Source organism: Manacus vitellinus, unplaced genomic scaffold (genome assembly GCF_001715985.3).
Source record: "Manacus vitellinus isolate BGI_N305 unplaced genomic scaffold, ASM171598v3 scaffold_15_pilon, whole genome shotgun sequence".
NCBI classification, from domain to species: Eukaryota; Metazoa; Chordata; class Aves; order Passeriformes; family Pipridae; genus Manacus; species Manacus vitellinus.
In genome coordinates this window covers 12,164,085-12,185,529 of record NW_021939122.1, presented here as the reverse complement: position 1 = coordinate 12,185,529, position 21,445 = coordinate 12,164,085, and the positions used below count along the sequence as shown (strand labels likewise).

The window sequence follows — 21,445 nt, the reverse complement described above, 5'->3', positions numbered from 1 at the left end:
GGATGGATGGATGGATGGATGGATGGATGGATGGATGGATGGATGGATGGATGGATGGATGGATGGACGGATGTGTAGAGGGAATGGACGGACACATGGATTCTGAAAGAGCACACAAACATACACGGGCAGATGGACGAGGTCACACGCACACAGACAAAGATGCACAGGCACACGAAAAGGGTCAGGCACATTCACAGTAAGACTCACACGTCCACATGCTCAAAGCCAAACAAGGGGACAAGCAGCCGTTCAGAGAGACACACAGATGCACTGGCAAGGGGAGGCAAAAACACAGAAGGAAGCAGGCAGAAATGGGCAGGTGGAGAGACAGAGTCAGGCAGACACAGAGAGACAAAAAGGCAGGCACACAGGTGCACACACACACACACACACAAATCACTCCTGCTGGAGTATCCCCTGCTGGAGTATCCCTGCCAATGCTCAAGGGAAGCTGTGCTGTACGTCTGTGTCTGGTGTGAACGTGTCCCGGGAGGACTGGTCCCAGCCCCTCCCCTCTGATAAGAACCAGAGTGCTCCACAGCTGTGTGAGGTCTCTGTGGGATAGGGCTGTGGGATGTTGGGGTGCAGAGTTGGGGACATGCCTGGAGGAGGGGGTGCCCAGGACAGAGACTGACGATGATCAGTCCAGATGTGCCACAGGAGACACACAGGGAGGATTTTGGCTTCAGGTTGTTTGCCGTGAACTGAAACACTTTTGTTTCTCTACTGTCCATGCAAGCAGGCTGCCACCCCCCACTGGCAAGGGTTTGCTAGGAGTACCCAGGACTGCAGAGCTGACGGGAAGTTCACGTACACTCCACCTCCAGGCCAAGTGCAATGCCTGGGAACATGGCCCCCCAGAGGAGGACCTGCCAAAGACCAGTGAGAAGTGTCTGATCTCTGGGAGCAGCAGCACAAAATGTAACTGTGAGAAGGAAAAACAACTTTAAATATCTGTGATCCACGTGTGAGAAACACTGTGAAATGTAAAAACAGATCCTGTCCCCTGCTGTACATCTCTGTGCCACTGAGCCCTGCACTGATGCCCAGTTTCTCTACTACATTCATCCCTGTTTGTCTTCCCAGGCGGCCAGGGTACAGCATGAGAGAGTTCCAGGAAATGAGCAGGGAGGACAAACAAGGCAGGGCTGGCATTGGAGAGAGCCATGACTTCCAAAAGAGCTGTTGCTGTTGAGGAATACTTCAGTGCAGGTAGCTTGGTGTGGAGGTTGAGCTGTAGGTTGAGCTCTGGGTAGTCGGAGTCCCAGGCAAGATGTTGTGAACTGCTGACCCTTTGCATAACAAAGGTCACAGGGACCCATGGCCTAGCCAGGTGACCCGACACAGCGACATGCATGGCAGGAGCCAAGGACCCAACACTTTTGAGCACTTAGAATTTAAGGGTATCAAAGTCTAGGATTTCCTTGGTTTGCGGTCCCTCCTCAGAGGAACCCAGCCTGAGCTGTTATTTTGTTATTCATTTATTGCACCAAGATTAAACTATTTAAAATATCTGGAGATCTGAGACTGTGCTGTGGGAAACCTGTTGTTGAGCCAGTAAGGAAACCTGATCTGACTGTATGAGTGTGAAGGGGTTTTGGTCCTAGCTCAGGTGGTACAAGTGGGATCTTGTAGCTGAATGAACACAAGGAGTTGGAGTCATTAAATTAAAGTGAGTGCTGCTGTCCCACAGAACAAGGATGCATTTCCAGCTCACTAGAAGGCTGCTTCTTTCAAAGGAGAAAAGGGTGGCTGAGACCTTGTTATCAACCTCAGCATGAGTTGCCATTTCTGGAGGTGCTCCCATGTTCCAGGCAGATGTAGCAGGACCCCCCATTCCAGGTGGTTGGCACCCAAATGCAATTCCTTTGTTAGCCCCTTGAGCCATGACCTAGCTTTCAGAGGTTGACTTGGGCAACAAACCTGGGAGCTGTACAGCCCTTCCAGAGAGAGGGAGAGCTGCAGTGTGGCTGTGCCCTGGAGACTTGAAGGAAGCCCTTGAAAGACCCAGATCCAAATACCCAAAAACCCCCAAATTATCCAAATTCTATCCTATCCTATTCTATTCTAGTCTATTCTACTCTGTGTTTGGAGACAAGTTGAACACTGGCATGTCAGACCTGAAATAAGATGGCAAGCTGGAATTGGACACAAACTGAAATGAGGGCAGTGCCTCTGGTGAGTTCAGCCTCAGGAAACCTTGACACCTTGGAGTAACACATGGATCTCTGTTGGGACACGCACACATGGCATCAGGGGGAATGTTATAAGTCTAGAAAACAGGCAGAAAACCAAAGAGAAACAGTCCCATAGCTAAGAATTGTACACCACTGAAAAAATGGTGGGTTGTATTAGGGATTAAATTGCCCAGGACCATTCCATACCTCCCAGTTGCTTAAAAAATCAAGTCTTGCATGTGAGACAGCAGGAAGACTCCTTGAAATTCTGCGATACTCTCCGCACATCATCTGCCTGCTGATGGGGCTTGTTAAACAACTTACCTCCGGAGCTGCAATCAGGCTGGGCTTGTGAGTCAGAGGGAAAGCTGTACTCTGAGCTGTGGACACACGGCAACAAGATACACACCTTCTGGCCGGCACAGTCCATTACACTAATGCTCTGGGGATGTGTTTTGCCACACAGCAGCTGAGTGAGAGGGAAATGCTTCCCAGCAGTGGGAAAAAGGCATATCCCAGTGTCTCCCAGGAGGTGCTGCCAGATCTCCTGTGGTAGATGTGGATCTGAGCCCCTGCAGAAGGGAGAGCTCTGTGGGTAAGGGCAGCAAAGTCAAGGAGCAAACATGCAAGTAATAAACACACATGTAAAGTAGGTGGATGTATTCACTTAACTGCACACAGAAAAACACTAACAAAATAGGAAAATGGTTGTACTGGATCCCTCTAAATCCCTCAAGAGTTTCTTTCTGACAGTAGGAGATTTATGCTTCCCTGGTATAACTTTTCTGATTATGTCTGTCTGCGTCTCTGGGGTTCCCCTGGCAGCAGTCACATCCTTGTGTTTGTTGGCCCTTATCTAATCGGTGCGAGTTCATGTCCTGGATGCCACTGTGCTCTGTAATCCACAGTTTGATAATGCACTCTATGAAAAAAAATCATCTTTCTTCATGTTTCAGTGTCTGACAGTTCATTTAATTCCATGCCCCTGGCTTGTGGGACATAGGGGAAGAGCTGGGACATAGGTCCTCCCCAGCCACCTCCCAGTGCAGGATTTTGCAGACCTCTGCCTTACCCCCCTCCAGTTCTTTCCCAGGCTAAAGGATTTTTGTCTATTCAATTTTCCTTCATAGAAAAGCCATTTCACACTTTTAGTCATCCTTGCTGTCTTCAATGAATCTCCTGGGGTTATGTGTTGGAAAGATGCACAGACAGACATACATTTCACGACTGGGCATTGGGAAGTGTAGGCTGAGCTTTCCTGACAGGCGATGCCTCCCTGCCACAGGCTTGGCACTGAAAACAGGCTTTGGTGTAGCCAGAACTAATGGTTCTGGTGCTATTGGGTGCTTCCCCATGGTAAGGCAATGGAGCAAATCTCACAGAGCCTGGAGGGACACAATGGACCAAGTGTGTCCAACTCAGCAAAATGCTGCCCGGCAGCATGTCCCTGTGCCAGAGGGAAGTGACAGTGCCTTATCACCCAGAGCAGAGCAGAGCAGAGCAGAGCAGAGGGCAATTGGGAAAGCTGAGGGAAGCATCCTTTGGAAGCCAAAGGAAGCATCATGGCAGCAGTGATGGAAGAGCTGCTGCTGGAGGCAGGAAGACATTCCCAACCTCTGGCCACCACGGGGGCACAGGAAGGGAGACTGGACATGTGCGCCGGCAGCTTGGCAGAGCAGTGTGGGCCTGGATGAGGTGGGGCAGTCGTCTGGCTGCCATAACCCTTGTCTCTGGCAGGGACCAACCTGAGGTGGCCAGGATCCCACCTTTTCCAGGCCTCCAGGGTCAGAAAAAACAGGCAGAAAAAGGGAGGCTTGTTTTGCTGGGGAGGGCTTTTTTACCCTGCACTTTTTGTGGTGGTGCTGATTCAGTGTGGCACAAACAGAGATGGACCATGGGGCAGTTTCTGCTCTGCACAACCATCCCCTCAGCCTGCCCAGCCGGATGGTCATGCCCAGAGGTATGATGGATGCAGTCTGTGCTCACAGTTGACCTTTGCTGGGATGGGCAGGCAGGACCCCCCTCTGCTGATTGCTGTGGCCACCATCCCCCAAGCCCTCAGCCATCACTCTCGTGCCACCTGCAGCTGCTCAGGGATCTCCTCAACACCCTCCTGGCAGTGGATGGGGCACACCCTGGCCCCCCTTGTCCCAGCCTGCACTGCAGACACACTCCCCAAAGTATCAATGATTAATTGGGTAATTTTAACCAAAGCTCTGGCTCCCTCAGCCATCGTGGAGCTTTAAAATAAGTGAAAACTGTGCAGCATGGGGAGCTGATGTCAAAGTAGACTGAATAGGTTTTTATTTAATACTAAAGCCTATGCTTCCTAAAGCTCCTAGCTTGAGGCATCGTAATTCAATGGCAAACTAACATGAAGTAGCCTCATAACAGACTTTGAGCATTATGTGGGATGCAGCAACACTGAGGCCAATGGACAGAATGGGGGGAGCTCAGGCAGGTTGAGAGGGTGCAGGGCTGGGTGTGCAGCCCCAGAGATTTTGGCTGGAGCAATGCCAGGCCATGTGGAGAGCTGCCGGGGGGGGGGCGAAGGCTTTGAGGCTGTTACATGGGTTGGCACATTAAATCACAGAATCACAGAACTGTTAGCACTGGAAGGGACCTCTGGAGATCATCTAGTGCAACCCCTGCCCAGGCAGGGTCACCTAGAGCAGGTGACACAGGAACGTGTCCAGATGGGTTTGGAATGTCTGCAGAGAAGGAGACTCCACGCCCTCCCTAGGCAGCCTCTCCCATTGCTCTGCCACCCTCAGTGTACAGAAGTTCTTCATCACCAAGGAAGGTCAAGAATCTGGAAAATCTCTCTCACAGAAAAGGCTGAGGGAGCTGGGCCAGTTCAGCCTCAAGAGGAGGCGACTGAGAGGGGATCTCTTTAATGCTTATATAAATACCTGAAGGAAGGGTGTCAGAGGATGGAGCCAGGCTCTTCTCCGTGGTGCCATGCAACAGGACTAGAGGCAATGGGCAGAAACTGATGCACAAGAAAGTTCCAACTGAACATGTGTGGGTGACCGAGCACTGGAACAGATTGCCCAGAGAGGTTGTGGAATTTCCCTCACTGGAGATATTCCACAACCATCTGGACACAATCCTGTGCCATGTGCTTGAGGATGACTCTGCTTGGGCACGGAGGTTGGACTAGGTGACCAACTTGTGGTCCCTTTCAACCTGACCCATTCTGTGATGGTGTGACTCATGCTGAGGTGGAACTTCTTGTGTTTTAGTTCATGGCCATTGCTCCTTGCCCTGTGGCTGGGCACCACCAAAAAGAGCCTGGCACCATCCTCTTGCCACCTGCCTTTGAGATATTTCACAAAATCAATAAGGTTGGCAAAGACTGCTAATATCATCGAGTCCAACCTTGGACCTAACACCACTCTGTCTACTAGACCACGGAACTAAGTGCCACATCCTCATAGCTAGGCTTCGCAAATGAAGATTTGGGAAGGGCTCTACCCACGTTTGTTACAAGCGTGTTGGTGGCTAAAAAGGCCAATACGAGACAGGCACAACAGAAAGACTCCTTAGGATGTATATTCTGCAAGGCACAATTCTTTCTGCGTTGTCTTTTCTCCTCAAGAGTGATCGTGCGTGCTTTCTCAAAGGCATCAGCAGCGTCATAGATGGTGTGTCTCCAGGCCTCCTGATTGGAGGCCAGAGTAGACCAGTTATGGTGATCAATATGGCCAAGGCTGAGATGTTGTTTCAGGGAGTCCTTGTATCTTCTCTTCGGGGCTTCTCTCATGCGGCTTTATGGTGGCAAGTTCACCATAAAGCAGGATCTTAGGGAGGCGGTGGTCCTTCATCCTTCATACCCTCCTTGCTACAACCTTTCAGGTAATTACATGCACTCATGCGATCTCCTCTCAGTCTTCACTTCTCCAGATTGAACAGGCCCAGCTCCCGCAGTCCCTTCTCACGAGGGAGATGCCCGAGTCCCCTCATCCCCTCCGCGGCCCCGCTGGCCGCTCCGCCGCCGCTCCCCGTCCCGCACTTTGCCGACGCTCCCTGGGGCCGCGGCTCTGCGGCTCCGCGCCGGGCTCGCAACGCTCTCCCCGCTTCCTGGGGCGGGGGCGGGGCGGGCCGGGGCGCGCGTCGCAGGAGCGTGCGGCGCGGCGCTGCGGCAGTTGGTGCGGGGCAGTTCCACCCGAGCGCGGCGCGAGTGAGAGCGGCCGCAGGGCGCGCGCGGGGCGGGGATGCGCGCGCGGGGCTGTGGGCGCGCGCGGGCGGGTGCGCGCCGGGCACCGTCGGGGCGGGGGCGGGTGATGGGTGGGGAGCTCCCCCTTCCCCTCGGGTGCGCGCCCGGCCGCGGGGGGGACCGTGCCCGGGGCGGGGGCGGCGCGGGGAGAGACCCCCCGGGGCAGCGCCCGCCGGCCCGCCGCTCCCGCTGTCCTGCCCCGGGGAGCCCCCGCTTGCCCCGTCCCGTGCCGGGCAGGGCGGCTCCCGCGGTGGCTCGGCCCCGCCCCGGGACAGGGCGGCGGTTCCGTGCCCGCTCCGCCGCCCCAGCCGCCGGGAGCGGGAGCAGGGAGGGCCGGGACCGGCGCCCCGTGCCCGCGTTTTCCGCCTCTCCCGCCCACGTGGAGCGGAGGGTCCCGGCGGCGCCTTCCCGGCTCGCAGCTGCCCCCGGGCGGCCGCCGCCGGCCGGGACAGGCGGGAGAAGCGATCCATCCTCCCCCGGCGCCGGGGGAAGAGCCCGGTCCCGGACAGCCTTGGATCGGGGCGAGGGTTCATTGTCACCGCTCCGTTTCATTGGAGCTGCTGTTGGCAATCCGGCTGTGTCAGGCTGGAGCTGATATACCAAAGCCAGGAGCAAAGCACCAAATAAATAAGTAAATAAATGAAACCAGTGCAAAACTGCTTTGCTCGCATTTTGCTTATGCTTTTTTTTTCCTAAATCCATCCTTTCGTGCCAAAAATAATGTTGCAAAATGTATGATACAAACAAACCTACACTGGTTTTCAGATAGACCAGATGACTTAATACGACAGTGCTGCTTCTTGTGGCACAGGCAGTTTTGAAAATTCCTGGAACCGCTGAGATTATGAAACCCTCAAGTTTATTCCCTTGCTAGTGGTTCCAAAGGCTACCAAGCTGGTTTTTTTTTGACATGGTCTTGAGAACATTCCTCCCAAGACATAATCACTCATGTTTTAAAAGATTTTTTTTTTAGCTCTGGAAGATTTATTGTTTGAACCTCAAAGATTGCAAAAGGCTCTCTAAGTAGTCACTTAGAAACGTTTTGCTCTTACTTATCCAAGTGATGCCCTGTGTCATTTTTGGCTAACATCATCACCGACTGAAATATGTTGTATTGATCCATATAACTGTTTGTCACTAGTGATTAAAAAGAAAATATGAATATTTTCGGGTCCTTTCAGGTGCTACATGGTCTCGCTGAAAATCAGAAACAAAACTCAAAACTGCATTTTGATCTTGGGTTCAAGTGCTGAATTTGTAGTTCCAGCAGTGAGCAAAAAGCCCAGTGTTTGACTTGCAAACTGATCAGCTTAGCTCAGGAAGTCTATCACTGTCCCTGTCAGCCTGTGTCAACCTAAACATATTTTAGAGTGGAACTGCTGTTTAAAATAATCTATTGCCATTAGTCCAGAGTCCGGAAGATTGTTCAGGAACCTGCTGCTTTGATTAACAGCTGTTGGGGTTTGTTCACGCATAGACGTAGTTTCATTATATAGCACAATACAACCTTTACTCTGTACAGTGTCATTCAAACAAATTGTATGGCAAAATGCACCACCGAATTGCATTTAGAATGGTCCATTGAATTAAGTACAATTGCTGAGAGAAATGGGCAGAAAAACTGTAAGAATGGGAGAGACGTTTTCAGCTGAGGTTTGAAATTAACAGCCTGTTAGTATATTTGCACTGGTAGCATTAGTGTTATATACCCATTCTAGTATATATGCTAGTGAAAATCAGATGCAAGCTGACATTTTCCCAGGCAAATTTCCAGTTTGTAGGCAATTTTTAATCATAATAATGATGATAATGATGATGATAATAATATCCCCCTTGAATTGTTGCTCCTTGTCGTGTATGATTCCTAATATAACTTGAATTGAAAGCTAATAAACCCTTCCTAAGATCACTGGAAATATTTATCCTAGACTTTTTTTAACTTTCGGGGGAATCAGTTTTTTTGAAAAAACAGAAAGCTTAGTGGTGTTTACTGGTAGACACTGTGGTATTGTGCTCTTTGGGGAAACATTGAAAGGAGTGTTTTATTTCCTTCAAAAATATACAAATAGATTATTTTTACATTGAAAGTAGAAGGGAAACAAACAATTAAAATACAATGTTTAACTGACGCTTATTGAAGAAGCAGATAGGTTTGTTTAATAACATCATAACTGTTATTTGCAGTTCAACTTAATAAAATAATGCTTGTTGAAAACTGATAGATGGGTGGGTAGCTTGCAGTGTGAGCTGTTATCTGGGGATGGTGTGGGCTGGCTGCAGAGTAGGTTTGCAGTGCTCCAGGACAAGCTGAGATGATCTGCAACCTTTGAATCCAGCAGGAATTGTAGGTACCAATATGCAAGGGGGTGCAGGAAAAAAGGGTGACCACAGCTCTTCCCCAGAAATCTTAGGCAAGGGACAGAAGTGGAGTCCTGCAGTTGCACTCAGTGAATCCATTATTTTGTGGGAATTTGAAACTGGGGAGTACTGTGGGGTCTGAGTGGTTCAGTACCATGCAATTGCCATTGCTTGGGCACTGGTGACAGTCCTACACAAAGCAGTGTTACCATGTAGAAGCTGCTTGGCCTGGAGAAGGTGAATTAATGGTCTCCAGCCAGGCTGCAGTGGAAAGTTGTCATAGGAACTGGCTTGCCATTTGACAGGCCTGTGCCTTGTCCTCACTCCTTTAAAAGAACACCTCAGTAACTAATCACCTCAGGATAAGAAATACTCACATGCCATGCAGCGTAAACCCGTGAAGAGAGCAAGGCTCTGCCCAAGGGAAACTGAGGACAACGCTGCTCTCAGCAGGACACAGCCTGGATGATGTACCTTGGGATGAGCTCGCAGTGCCTGCTCTGTGCTAGGTCTTTGCCTCGGGGTGGCCCATAAACATTGGGTGTCCTGATATAAAACAGCTGTGGCTTTTTTAGCAGTGAGAATAATAGGGTAGAAGACTGAACAGAATGTGCCCTGGAGTGGAAGCCTTGCTTCACTCTTCGGGACACGTTTGAGATGAGATGTATCCAAGTCAGCGCATGGAAATTCCTTGCTTATTGTCTGTGCTGCATTTATTTTAAAATTTTATTTATAGTGTCAGCAGCACAAATATAATTTGAAATGTTATTTGAAATGACCACAATCCAAGTCTTCAAAAGTTGGCTATTCTGTGCTGAAGCATATCCTATTCTTTATGAGTATCTTTGAAGTGCACATTGATATAAATATTTCCTATTTTTAAATGTCTGGTTTTTGCTACTAAAGAAATTATTATGTGCCATGATATGTAGCAATGAGCTGTGTTTTGCTTTTTAATCATTATGACTCCTTATCTGGAATGATTCCTAAAAACCTGGACTCTGCACTCTGCATAGAGAACATGTATAACATGAGTTTGCTTTCTTAACACAACCATGGAGTGGCTTTGTAATCACAAGACAGAGAGAATCCAGCACGTACAATAAATAGGACTTAATGTACCTTAATGTGTAATTAAGGTAAATATACCTTAAGCAACATCTGGAAAAAATTGCGTAGGTATTGAAGGTAGCCACTGTAAGCAATTGATGATCTAAACCCACCTACATAACTGTAGTTACTAAGTCTCACACGTGGTTGCAGGGCTAAAAGGGTGCTGGGGAGACCTGCCTGCATGAAGCCATACTAGGAGAAATAGATTCTTTTATGGCAGCATGAGACTGAGGAGGGAGCCTGAGTAATTCAGCCTAAAAAACCCACAGCAAGCAGTCTCTGTGGAATATTTACTACTACCTGAATGTGTAACAGTGTGTGCACTGTACTATAAGGTCAAAAGCATATTCGCTCTAACTTCCTGAACAGTTGGGTCCCCAAACGTAGGAGCAGTGAGTGGCTGTGTGCCAGCCCTCTTAGTCCTGTCACTTTTCCAAGTCTGGTACTGAATGGTAGAGGCTAAACTTGTGGCTTGCTGGTGACCTTAACCTATTATCCTCTGGGCATGAATACCTGCCGTGGGTTTTACCAGCACAGGCAGCCCTTTTTTGGTGGTTTCATTAATGTTCTGACTAAACTGGGGAAGTTGGAAACCCCACCGTGATCATCTGCATGCTGCCTTCTCTTAACACCTACGGAAGAAACCAAGTAGGTTCTTACCCTGTGCATCATACCAGCTAAAACTGATTTAAATTCTGCAAAGGTGTGAGCCCATCAAATATGGAGAGCAGGAGTCACAGTAATGAGATACCTGTAGAAATGACACTGGGACATGAGCAGCCAGTTGGTTTCTCTTTTGAAATTGAAGGACGCGTGGGCAGATCTTCTGTAGGTGGATGGAAGAAGAAAGGGAGGCCTGAGGAGATGTGATTCTTTTGAGATTTGAAGGTGACTCTAAAGTGAAGTAAGTTAGTAGAAACAGATGTGTGGGAACAATATGGTCTAGTACTGCTCGTGTTGTACCCAGCCTGTAAATAAGAAGATGGTTGTGGTTGCTATAACTACCATTCCGGCTCTTTTCACCACAAGTGATTTATTTAGAAACAAAAGCTCCTTGAAGTCATTATGTGGTCCAAACTTAGCTTAATTTAGTTATAGAGTATTTACAGCTCCCAGCTGCATTTCAGATATTTTCAAAGACTTGCTATTTTGCATATGTGCTTACTACAATATTACCATTTAATCTTGCTTGGCACAATTGGTTCAGAGGAAGGGGTAAAACAGAGATTTCCTGTACATGTTTCTGCAAGAGGCTCTGAAGTAGAGTGGTTTTCCACTTTTTATTTAAGACAAGGCCTTTGGATCAGTGGGCTTTGACTCAGGCCTTGTTCTCCCTGTTAACCTTGGCCTAATAGATAAAACACTGAAGATACATTCTTGCTAGATTTTCAGGAAGCAAATTCTCCCTGAACCCTCCAGGAAGGTATACTTCCCCAAAGTACTTTCCAGCTGGGGTGGTCCAGCTTTGGCAGTTATGGTGGCCAGATCTGGATTGTAGGACCTTTTGGGTGGGTTGTCCCTCTCCTGTGTGAGCTGCTGCCTTTCCCCTGGCAGCAGCTGCTGCCTGCACTGCTGCAGTAGGAACAGCTGCATCCCAGCTGTGTCTGTGACTTCAGCAGGAAGTGTTTAGCTGTTCATGCAGTGTTTGCTGCTGAAATCAGTATTCCTTATGTCCTTTGGAGAATGGTAGCTGTGGATGGGAACCAACACATACTTTACTGCTTGGACCGTGCTCCTCTTGGCGTTTGTGTCAAATGTGGTACATCTGGCCATGGTGTATAGCAAGAGAAACTTTCTAGTTGACTTCTAAAGTAACCTGGAAAGGAAGGTAAGTTCAAAAGCTCGATGACCAAGTGTTTAGCAGAAACCATCCAGAGTTCTCTGGACTGGCTGAATTCAGCTAATGTTTGGGTTGATTCATTTGGTGGTGACTTGCATATAGGCATACACGATGATTAATTAGGAACATGAGGTCAAAGAAGAGCATGCAAATGTTCTGCTCTCAGAAACCCAAAGAGGTGCTGAGTGAGATTTATGCCAGTACTTTGTAATCATAATGCAGCAATTACCAATAATAACATCCAAGTGCTAGTGAAGGGCAGGCAGCTCAGGTAATTTTGGAAGTCAATAAATAGAACAGTTGCAATTAAAAATAAATAATCTTTTTATGTTGATTTCATTTGCTTTCTCTGTCTCTGACATACCTTTATCTTTTTCCCAAAGGAAGAGCTGAACATATTGGCAAAGGTGTTTCAAATGTTTCTCTCTAATCTTTTTAAGTCACCTTTTCAGATATTACAAAGCAATTCCATTTCAAGACTATGCAAAGATTTTTTGGCCTTTGAAGTCACAGGAAAGGGCTACAAACTTTGGTCCCAAGTGTCCTGCATAAATCATGTCTTTTCTGACAGCATATGCAGTATTCTCTGAGAGTTTTTATGAAAAATTGCTTGTAATAGCTGCATAGTTATTTCTTTTTCATTGCTTGTTCAGTTCCACTTTTATAATGTTATTCTCAGTGTGTTCTTTGAGGTCAGGATGAGTTCATTCCCTAAAAAAAATCCTGGTCAGTTGAACATAAATTACAGGTGCTCTGAGCATCAGTTAGCTTGGGACTGACCCTGGAAACTGCTCTTCCAGTTCAGTTCCTGTAGCTTTCCCATTATTGAATACAAGTGGCTGAGTGGAGCTGGGAAGAAGAATTTCACATAGAAGCAAGCCAGACTGGTAAATCATCTGTTAGTTCTGCTGTCTGGAAACTGAGGCAGGAGTCAGATTTCATTTTCCGCTTCATGTTGCGAGCATCAGTCGGTGCACCAGTGATGTGTTTTAAGGGCAGGTCAGCAAGACGGTCTTGAGTCTTTCAATGTTTTGGGATGCTGCATTTCTCCATTGCTTTCCTTTGTTAAAAAAAAAAAAAGAAAAAATAGCCTAAAGAGAAGTACAAACACATGAACCAGGTCTCTCTCAAGGAAGAAGTGGTCAGCAGATCTTTTCCACAGCAAGACTGCAGCTGACAGGGCTGGGTAGAGCTCTGCTAGGGAAAAAGGATAAAAATGGGCATTTGTTGCCTAAAGCTATAAGTGGTTCAGGTAAATAGACACAAACCCCATCTTTTCTATTCTAAAATGCTTACTCTACCTGAAAGTGTCCCTCCTAAGCAGTGACTAGCATACCAGATGATCTTCTGCTAAGTCCTTTTAAGTTAATGATGTGAATTTAGCCTCTAGAAGGCATTAGCTTGCCTGTACCCTGAACCACTTGGTGACTGCAGGCATCCTGAGCAGAATGTGTCTCACACATGTTCTGGTGTTCATTAGTATCTTCCTTATAGTGGTGTTGAAACAGAATGATTTTATAAAGAGTAAGTATGTTAAAAATGTCATTGCTGGAATTATCAGCAGATGTGTGTGATATTTTGTGAGCAAATTTTATACAAGAGTTTTACTTGCTGTGATCTGAGATGGAAGTATCCATCTATAGCCTTCAATTATTTGGGGACTTTTTCACTTATCATCAAAGGAAATAATGATTTAGCCTTTCTTAGAGTTATTAAAAAACACGTCTGCAATCTAACCTTTCCTTTTTTTTCATGTGATAATAGATTAGGTAGGTTCTTAACCTCTTGTTTTATATGTATTTTAACTTCTCTTTCAATATTGCACTGGCAGTTTTATGAGCCAAGGCCAAAAAACTCTGCTTGCTAAACTTGAGCAATCAGGAGGGAACAGATGATGAAAAGCTAACAGTGTTTTACTCATCTACCACTCACTTTTCTTCACAGACATGTAGTGAGTAGATATTAACAAAGACAGTAATAAAATGCACTTTGAGTCCTCATAAATCGATGTGTGCTGCTGGGGTCAAGAACGAATATTGGAAAGGTTAGAACATGTGGAGAGCTGTCTTACTGTGTTGTGATGCTCAAAGCAAGGCTGGGGTTTTTTTCAATTGCTGATTTGAAAGCAATTAGAAGGAGGCATGTCTGTGGCTGCACAGGAGGCTTTGTGTTGGCTGGGCATATGGTCAGCTTTTTTTTTAAGAGGCTTCAGTAGGTCAGGTAACATGCTGAAAAAGAAGTCCTCAGTGAATCAGGGCCATTGTGCTATTCTGCTGGGGACAGGTGTTTTTAAAGGCATCTCAGAACCCAGGAGATTCAAGCTGTTTGCTCATCCACAGCAGTAAAACAAGATTGTGCTGTTGAATGCACCTTCGAGTCTATATACATTGACAAGATTATTGAGGTTCCCTGAAGAGAGAAATCCCAGACAGAGGGAAGGTTCAGTGTTGGGAACTCTTGACTCTGGTTTTGGGATAACAGGGATGTGCTGATGATGCCTTCTTAGTTATATATTAATGTTCTCTCACCCTTCAGGCTAACAGTTTTCTTCCAGGTTGCAGCTGATAGAGTAGGTCTGTCACTTCGCTTTGTTCCTTCTGAGAACTGCCTATGCTGAGACAAGTGCAGAGACAGCACTATATGTGTCCTCCTCTGCTCCTGCCAGGGAGCAGTCTCCTGTGTCAGCAGGACTGATTTAACATTAAAAACCAGGGAACTGAAGGGCCCATGGAAAGATGACTTTGTTTTCCCCAAATGAACTTAGTGGTTTGTGTTTTGCTTGGACAGGATAGTAAGAAGTTTCCGAAGAAAAGAGATTGATACAGTTGGAAAATGGTTTAATGTGGGCCTTTGGAATCACTTGATAAAGCTGAGACGGTTAGGTTATCAAAGAGAAGCCAGAAATGTAGCAAGAGCTCGAAGCCATCATAGATGTTCAGTTATTGTACTGATTAATGTAGTCACGTAGGTTGCCTAACGAAAGCTGTGCAAATTAGCAGTCTTTTGGAAGACCATGGGAATACTGCAGAGAAAGTATTCATAAAATTAATTTACTTCTAGAGTTTCCTATAGTGGTGCCTCAGTACTACACATCTGTCAAGATTAAATGAGATTTGGGGACTGATAACATCTAGGTGGAGACACTATTGTGCCCTTAGGACAGATTTGTAATTTCATTTGTAATCAGGCAGACTATAATTACTATATTTGCGTCTGATTGAAAAAACAGGTCAGAAAAGTAATGAATTGTGCTCTTTATGTGGAGGGGAACTTCACACTGGAAGAACACTTCAAAACACCTACAGTCTTCATGTTCCCTGATTTTCCATCTTTGTCCTTGCTCTGTTAGTAGGTCTGTGTGTCTTGCTTCTCACTGGCAAGAAGCTGCTGTGTGGGACTGCTTACTGAGAGCAGAGTGCAGGAAAGGTTTTGAGTACGTGCCTTTCTGATCTCCATGATGAGTGATAAGTACCTGTCAGCCTCTGATTTGGGGAGAAAGAGGATTTTTTTCTGTTGTTCAGGTGAGGGGGACCTGTGGTTGCTAAACTAGGAGGAACATAGAGCCTGGAGTTGTGCTTCTGGCCTTTGTGAGCATTTCAGGAGAGTGTTGGAGCCAGCCCAGGGTTGATTTTGAGGACCTGAGCGTGGATGCAGAAGACTCCTGCTGTTCTCACCTGTGGGCTAGATCAGTCTCAGGGAAGGCTTCTTGGAAGAGAGGTGGATAACCATTATTAAGGACAAAAGTGGGAAGCCCATAAAATCTGTATTAGGCTAGTATTTGTTTGGAGCCCTATATGTTAGGGTAGCAGACAATCAAGATCATCTTTAATAAATGATTTCAGTATTTGCTTTCACAGTGCCCTTTATAGCTGAGAAGTATCATTATTTTGTCTTGTTTGTGTTTTGTGAACAAACAGCAAGTTGAAAATTGGCTGAGTTTTGCATATGAAGTCCATGGCCTTGCTGGATATTGTACTGTGTCTGTATTAGTTCCACAGTCCTCTGCTTATCCTTTTTTTTTTTTTTTGAAAGGTAGGTTTATTTGTCAATGATAGGTCTCTTATGGGTGGGTAAGGTCTCATACAGAAGAGAAACCAAGTTAGTATATGAGCATTTGGTAAACTTTTTCCTTTAAGAAGCTGGGAGGAGACAGGAATGGTATTGGAGAAGAAAACTCTTGTCAGGGAAAGAAAAAGTTGTCCCTGGTTTTGAGAGAGCAGTTCTCAGATTCTCTTCAACTGTTGATCTCAGTGTTTATTTTCAATTCCTTTATTTATGAAGGAGGAGCCAGAGTTCCCAGTTCTTTACTCAGCAGCATGTCCCTTGGGGGAGTGTTGTGTCCAGAGCCCTGGGATGCAGGCTGAGTAGCCAGTTGGCTATCCTCACTGGGGCTGAGCAGTGACTGCTTTCTGCCAAGGCTGGAGTGAGACGTGAGTTCATGTTTCCAGCCTGCAGAGATGGTTCAGATTCTGATTCTGCTGTCACATCTGTTTGTGTAGCCCATAAATATGTAGAGAAGGCCCATCCAGCATGGAAGAGGATTCAAGTGCCTCTAAAAAAAACCCCTTCTTCTTCTTTTTACTTTCAAATATTAGAAAAAAAAGCCAGAATGAGGTTTCAGTATCTTTGCTTTTCCTGTAAAATATTAATGAAGCAGGTATGTGATCTTCAGAGACAAGAGGTTTTTTTACCAGTAAGCACAGTCAGTGAGGAAGGACAATGAAAATGTCCTCCCTCATCTTCAGTGTTCAGAAGATAAAGCAGACTTTTGTCTGTTTGGTTATCCAAGCTGGCACCTTGTGTGCTTTCAGAGTGACTGTGCTGCTGGTTGGAGTTGTGTGTCTCAAATACTTTGTCTGTTGCTACTGTGCTTCTGGAAAGGCCCACTAAGTCTGTGTTTGCCTCCTGAAAAGCGTCATTGTTTTGAAACACCGTGATCTGCTGCCAAAAGAGCTACTTTTGTATAATCCTTAATAGCAGGTTAGAGTGGCAGTTGCTCCTTGGTTTGAAACTGGTATGTGGAAGGATGGCTTCCCAGTTCTCTGGGGATTGCATGTCTCATCTTGTTCTCTCTCTTTGGTAATTGTAACTCATATGGTATTACTGATGTGGTAATAGATCTTGCACATGTTTGAACACCAAGAGTGTTTCTTAAAAGTGATAAGCTGAAGGGAAGGAAAGAGAAACTGGCAGTTTCCTTTGAGAAGGGGGCTGATGAGTATCAGGGTTATGTTTGTCTGTTCTTGCTGGCACATTGTTCTGATGTAAAAGAGCAGAGTTGGAATAAAAAAAAATTATCTTGACTTTCCTTTCTGATTTGTAGAACTCAATGTGTTCACTTCTGTGCTGACATTTCTGCCTTTCGTGCTCTTTACATTAACCTGCAGCTTGGCTGGAGCACCGTCATGCTTTGGCTTTGTAGCAAGGATATTAGTATTTGCAGGTATCATTCAAACACTGAGTTCCTGTTGTGGTGGGCATTGGCATCAAAGCTTACCATCTAGTTTTCAACTAAAGCAAATACATGGGAACTCTGACAAATATTTTTTTATAAATATCTTATGAATATTTTCTTTAGGGTGGACTGTATTGCAGCAGAGGGATCAAATTCATCTCTACTTTCTAATCTTCCAAGGCCCTGGACAATTAGAGCAATTGCTTACAGGAAAAGCAGTGTGACTAAAATATTTGAATTATGTTATGTGTTTCTTGCTGGAATTTAACAGCTGGAAACAAAAGGCAATGAGAACATCCTCTTAGCCAGGTCCATGCTTGCCATTGGCAGGCACTCAGTTGGACAGCAGTTTGGGAACCTCCATGGCAGAGGTTGCCACAGGCTGCTGAAGACCTTTTCCCAAGGAAGAGAGTTTCCCAGGGCCATCAGGGTGCACAGTTTATATTGGTGTTGGCTCAGAAGAGCCTTTGTTTATCCATTCACCTTCTCTCTAGGTGAAATCACTCTCTGGAGGTTTCTTTCCGATATTGCTTGTGCCTCAGCTTTGTACTCTGTGATACATCGATGTATAAGGTGAGGAAGAGTCGCCTGAGGCACAATACTCAGTTGGACTGACCTGCTGTATAGCTCAGACTGTTTGACTTTTCTGCATTAATTCTTGACTCTCTGAAAAAGGCTAATTTAAACACCCCCACACACTTCATTTATAGCCCTCTGATCACGGAAAATCTATTTCAGAAATTTATTGTTTTATAGATAACTGTCCTCTCTGTTAATATTTTTTGTATTGGTTGATTTATTTAATTCCCAGTCATGGGCTCTTATTCTGTCATTGCTAGACTGAGAGCCCTCCACAGTCAGGCTGCTTGCCTGTGTGTAATTGCTTCTAGACTATTTTCAAGTCACCTGCCGAGCTGCTCTCTCTAAACTGGCTGTATTCCACTCCAGCATTACTCTCTCTCAGAGATTTATTCCTTTCTCAGAGTAATCATCATTGTTCTGAATGGGGACAGCTGGCTGAAGAGTTTTCCAGCAGTGTTTGTAGCAGTGACAGACAAGGACATGGAGTCCTGCTTCGAAGTCTTGTACATCCAAGGATCATATTTGACCTGCAGTTGAAGCATTTCTTTGAGAACTCATGTTTACTAATTCTTCTCTGTGGCATAGCTCTTGCACTTCTGGATAAGCTTCACATTCCTTAAGTATGATCCTCCTCCTTATTTTCTAGCACTGGGACAATATGGGACACACTAGAGTTAGAGAAGTGGAGAAATAGCATTACCCCTAACAAACTGTTTGTGTAAGAAGCAGAATATTAGAAATAACTGAAATGATAATTTTGCAAGAAATATTGAGAAACATGAGCTATATGGAATGTAGAAAATAAGCTGATTGGCTCACTGGAGAATTTGTCGTTCCTGTTTCAAGGTAGTAAACTCACAGATGCATGAGGAGAATGGATTGTCTCATGGTACTCAGGGAGGGTCAGATTTGAGGTTTGCCCCTTGCAGAGTTGCACTGCAGATTTCATAGTTTTCCAATTTGCATTCTAACCATCTATAAAATTGATGATAATTAAATAGTACTGAAAATGTTTTAAACGGCTAGTGCTTCTTGGAATTCCTGAATGAATAGAACTCCTTGGACAGAAATGGATGGTCACCCAAAGAAACTCCAAATGTACATGTTTGTGGGTTTTAGTGTGTCTAATGTGCTTGGATCCTGGGGTACTGCTGGAGCTCTAGGGACTGCACAGCCACTCTTTGGGTATGGTTGTCAGTAGAAATAGTCTGATTAAAAAAATCCATGTAAATTAAGCAATGTATTTGATATGTAGCTATTACTTTAGCATCTGGCTTTACGACAGAGATAAAATTCAGCCTGGAATTAAATCAAATCCTATAATAAATGATGTGAGTAGCATTCTCCTTTCTTATACCTTACCCATTCAGAAATAGCCCATGAGTTACCATTGTCTATCAGTCAGACCATAGTTAAATGAATGTATAACTGGGAATGCTTTACCAATTTCGCTAAAAGCACACTCCTGGAAAAAGCAGCTTTGATGATGTAAGCACTGTGGTGGTGTCCAAGAGTAACTGCTACCCCCTTCCTGTGGGAGGACTCAAAGTCAGTGTTGGAGATTACAAGCTTGGAACTGGGAAGGTTAGTACAATCCATGGAGCAAGGAGAGTGTTATCAATCTAATGTAATCCAGTGGATCTTTGTACACTGCAAGTGGGATCTACTGTAAGCCCAATACACATGTCTGTAGCTGACCTTAACAGGTTCTTAACAGCTGATCTCTACCTCATTAATGCCCTGGAATCGGTATACAGAATTTTCCTGCTTAAAACCAACCTCAGGTATTAATTATCATGAGCTGAGAGTATGCTTTGAAGTGTGTCTTGGAAGTAATTTAATATTCTAATAGGAAGAACGTGTTTTGTCCTTCCTGCCATCATGAACCGGAAGCCTTGCTGTCAGGGAGGTCGCTACCCAGAAGTGAAAGATCTTCAAGTGAAGAACTTAACTTGAAGCACAAAGAGAAAAAAAAAAAACCTCAGATTTCTGGTTTAGGCAGTTTACAAGCTTCATTGCTTATATCTCAAGTCATGGACATAGCAATTTTCCAAAAGCATCACTAATTGAAAACACCTTTTGGAAACAGTTTGCCTTTGGCTATTGAGCAGAAATGTTGGCAGTAAAAGACAAGAGGGGTTTGAATTGTCATCCCAGGGCTGTGGGGGAGAGGGAAGGAGCTGTGCGAACTAGCAGAGCTGGTGTGTAAGGCTGCAATTCAGGATAAATTTGGAGCGTCATTTGGCATCCATGCGATCCCTGCAGCTTGGAGCCAGTCAGGAGCCTGCTGCTTTGTGGCTTTTGTCACGTATAAGTGCAGGCTGACCTCTCTGTGTCTGCCAGTTGATGCTTAGTATTGAAATTTGAATTCATGTAAAAGTATACTGTGCTAGGAGCATGCTGTGTATCTGTGATTCATCCTGACAGCGCTAGGAACTCAGACTGATTTTTAGCTCAGGGACTGAGGAATTAGGGCTTCTGCATTTGATTCCCACTTGCTCTGTGTTATTACCTTCTCTGTGCCTCGCTATCCGTAGCTGACAAAATGGGGACAGCACTTTTGCTGCCCCTACACGTATTATGTGAGCGAGTTTGTGAAGTGCACTGGGATCACAGGCATAAGAACGGCACTTCTGGTGAGGGCAGGAGCCTACCCAGCCCCTGCTCACACGGTGGCAGTGAGAGATGCTGTTGAGGTGGATGTCTCAGTCCTGGCCACTTTCTGCTGTCTATCCCAGGATGTCAGGTGCTCCAGAGGATCAGAGGGTGTGATGCTAACCTGAGTGGATTTCACCTCCTCCAATTCTAGGTGTCCCATATGTCTAGCCTAAACGAGGTGCAAGCTACTTCTGCCCTCAGTGGAGGGAGTGGGCTGCTCCTGGAAAGTGAGTCACTCACTTTTCTTAACCATGCTTACGTGGAGAGTCCTCTCAGCTGCAGAAAAGATCACTTTCCCTCTCCCCTGCCCTATTTGTGAGGCCATGCCATGACCCGGACCAGGAATTTGAGATGAGTCTTGAACAAGCCGACCCTAATCCTGCTCCCTTTGCATTTGCCCATCCTCAGGATTTTAGGGTGGTTTGCTCCTCCCTTGCTGAGAGCCCACAAAGCCCTTTGAGATGAAGCAGTGTTGCAGGGGGGAGCCAGGAAGAAATGCTCTAGGCTTGGCAAGGGCACCACGAGACTTGTCTGTACACCCACAACCTCTGACTAGACACGAAGCTTTTAGGTAGCTAATGTTAGATGTGATGATTTTCTCTATTCACCTTCCACTGTGCACATACACGTGCAGGTTGTGCTGCCAAGGTATTAATGATTCTTGAAGCAGAACGTGTGAGAAGAGGCAGATGTGGTGCATGGTGAATCACTGTGAGTACACTTCAGCCTTGGGATTGGTTAGTGATGCCTTTGTTTTCTGCTGTATAAGCTCTCAGAGAATACCCTGGAAAAAGTGGGATTGTCACCACTGTTTTGTTCATCTCTACATTTTAGCGTGTTTTGGCATTGCATCATCAAAGTGTCAAGATAAACTCAGAAAAAAATAGAGGCAGTGCATTTAACCTGAACACATCAAATAGTATCAGGTACAGAAATCTCTATTTTTTGACCAAGAAATATAAGAAATATAATAGTAAAACTTGAAGGGAAATGCTTCTGAATGTGTTGTTTAATTTGTATGAGTACTTGAAAAAAATACA

At 45.7% G+C, this 21,445-nt stretch overlaps 1 protein-coding gene across 1 annotated transcript in view; it reads left to right on the top strand.

Moving 5' to 3' along the window:
* The first annotated feature begins 6,303 nt into the window (after positions 1–6,303).
* Positions 6,304–21,445, top strand: part of NT5C2 (5'-nucleotidase, cytosolic II) — a 60,437-nt gene continuing 45,295 nt past the window's right edge. Inside the window, exon 1 of the mRNA XM_029958475.1 lies at positions 6,304–6,362. The gene's annotated coding sequence lies outside the window, so the exon portion shown is untranslated. The remainder of the gene's footprint in view (positions 6,363–21,445) is intronic.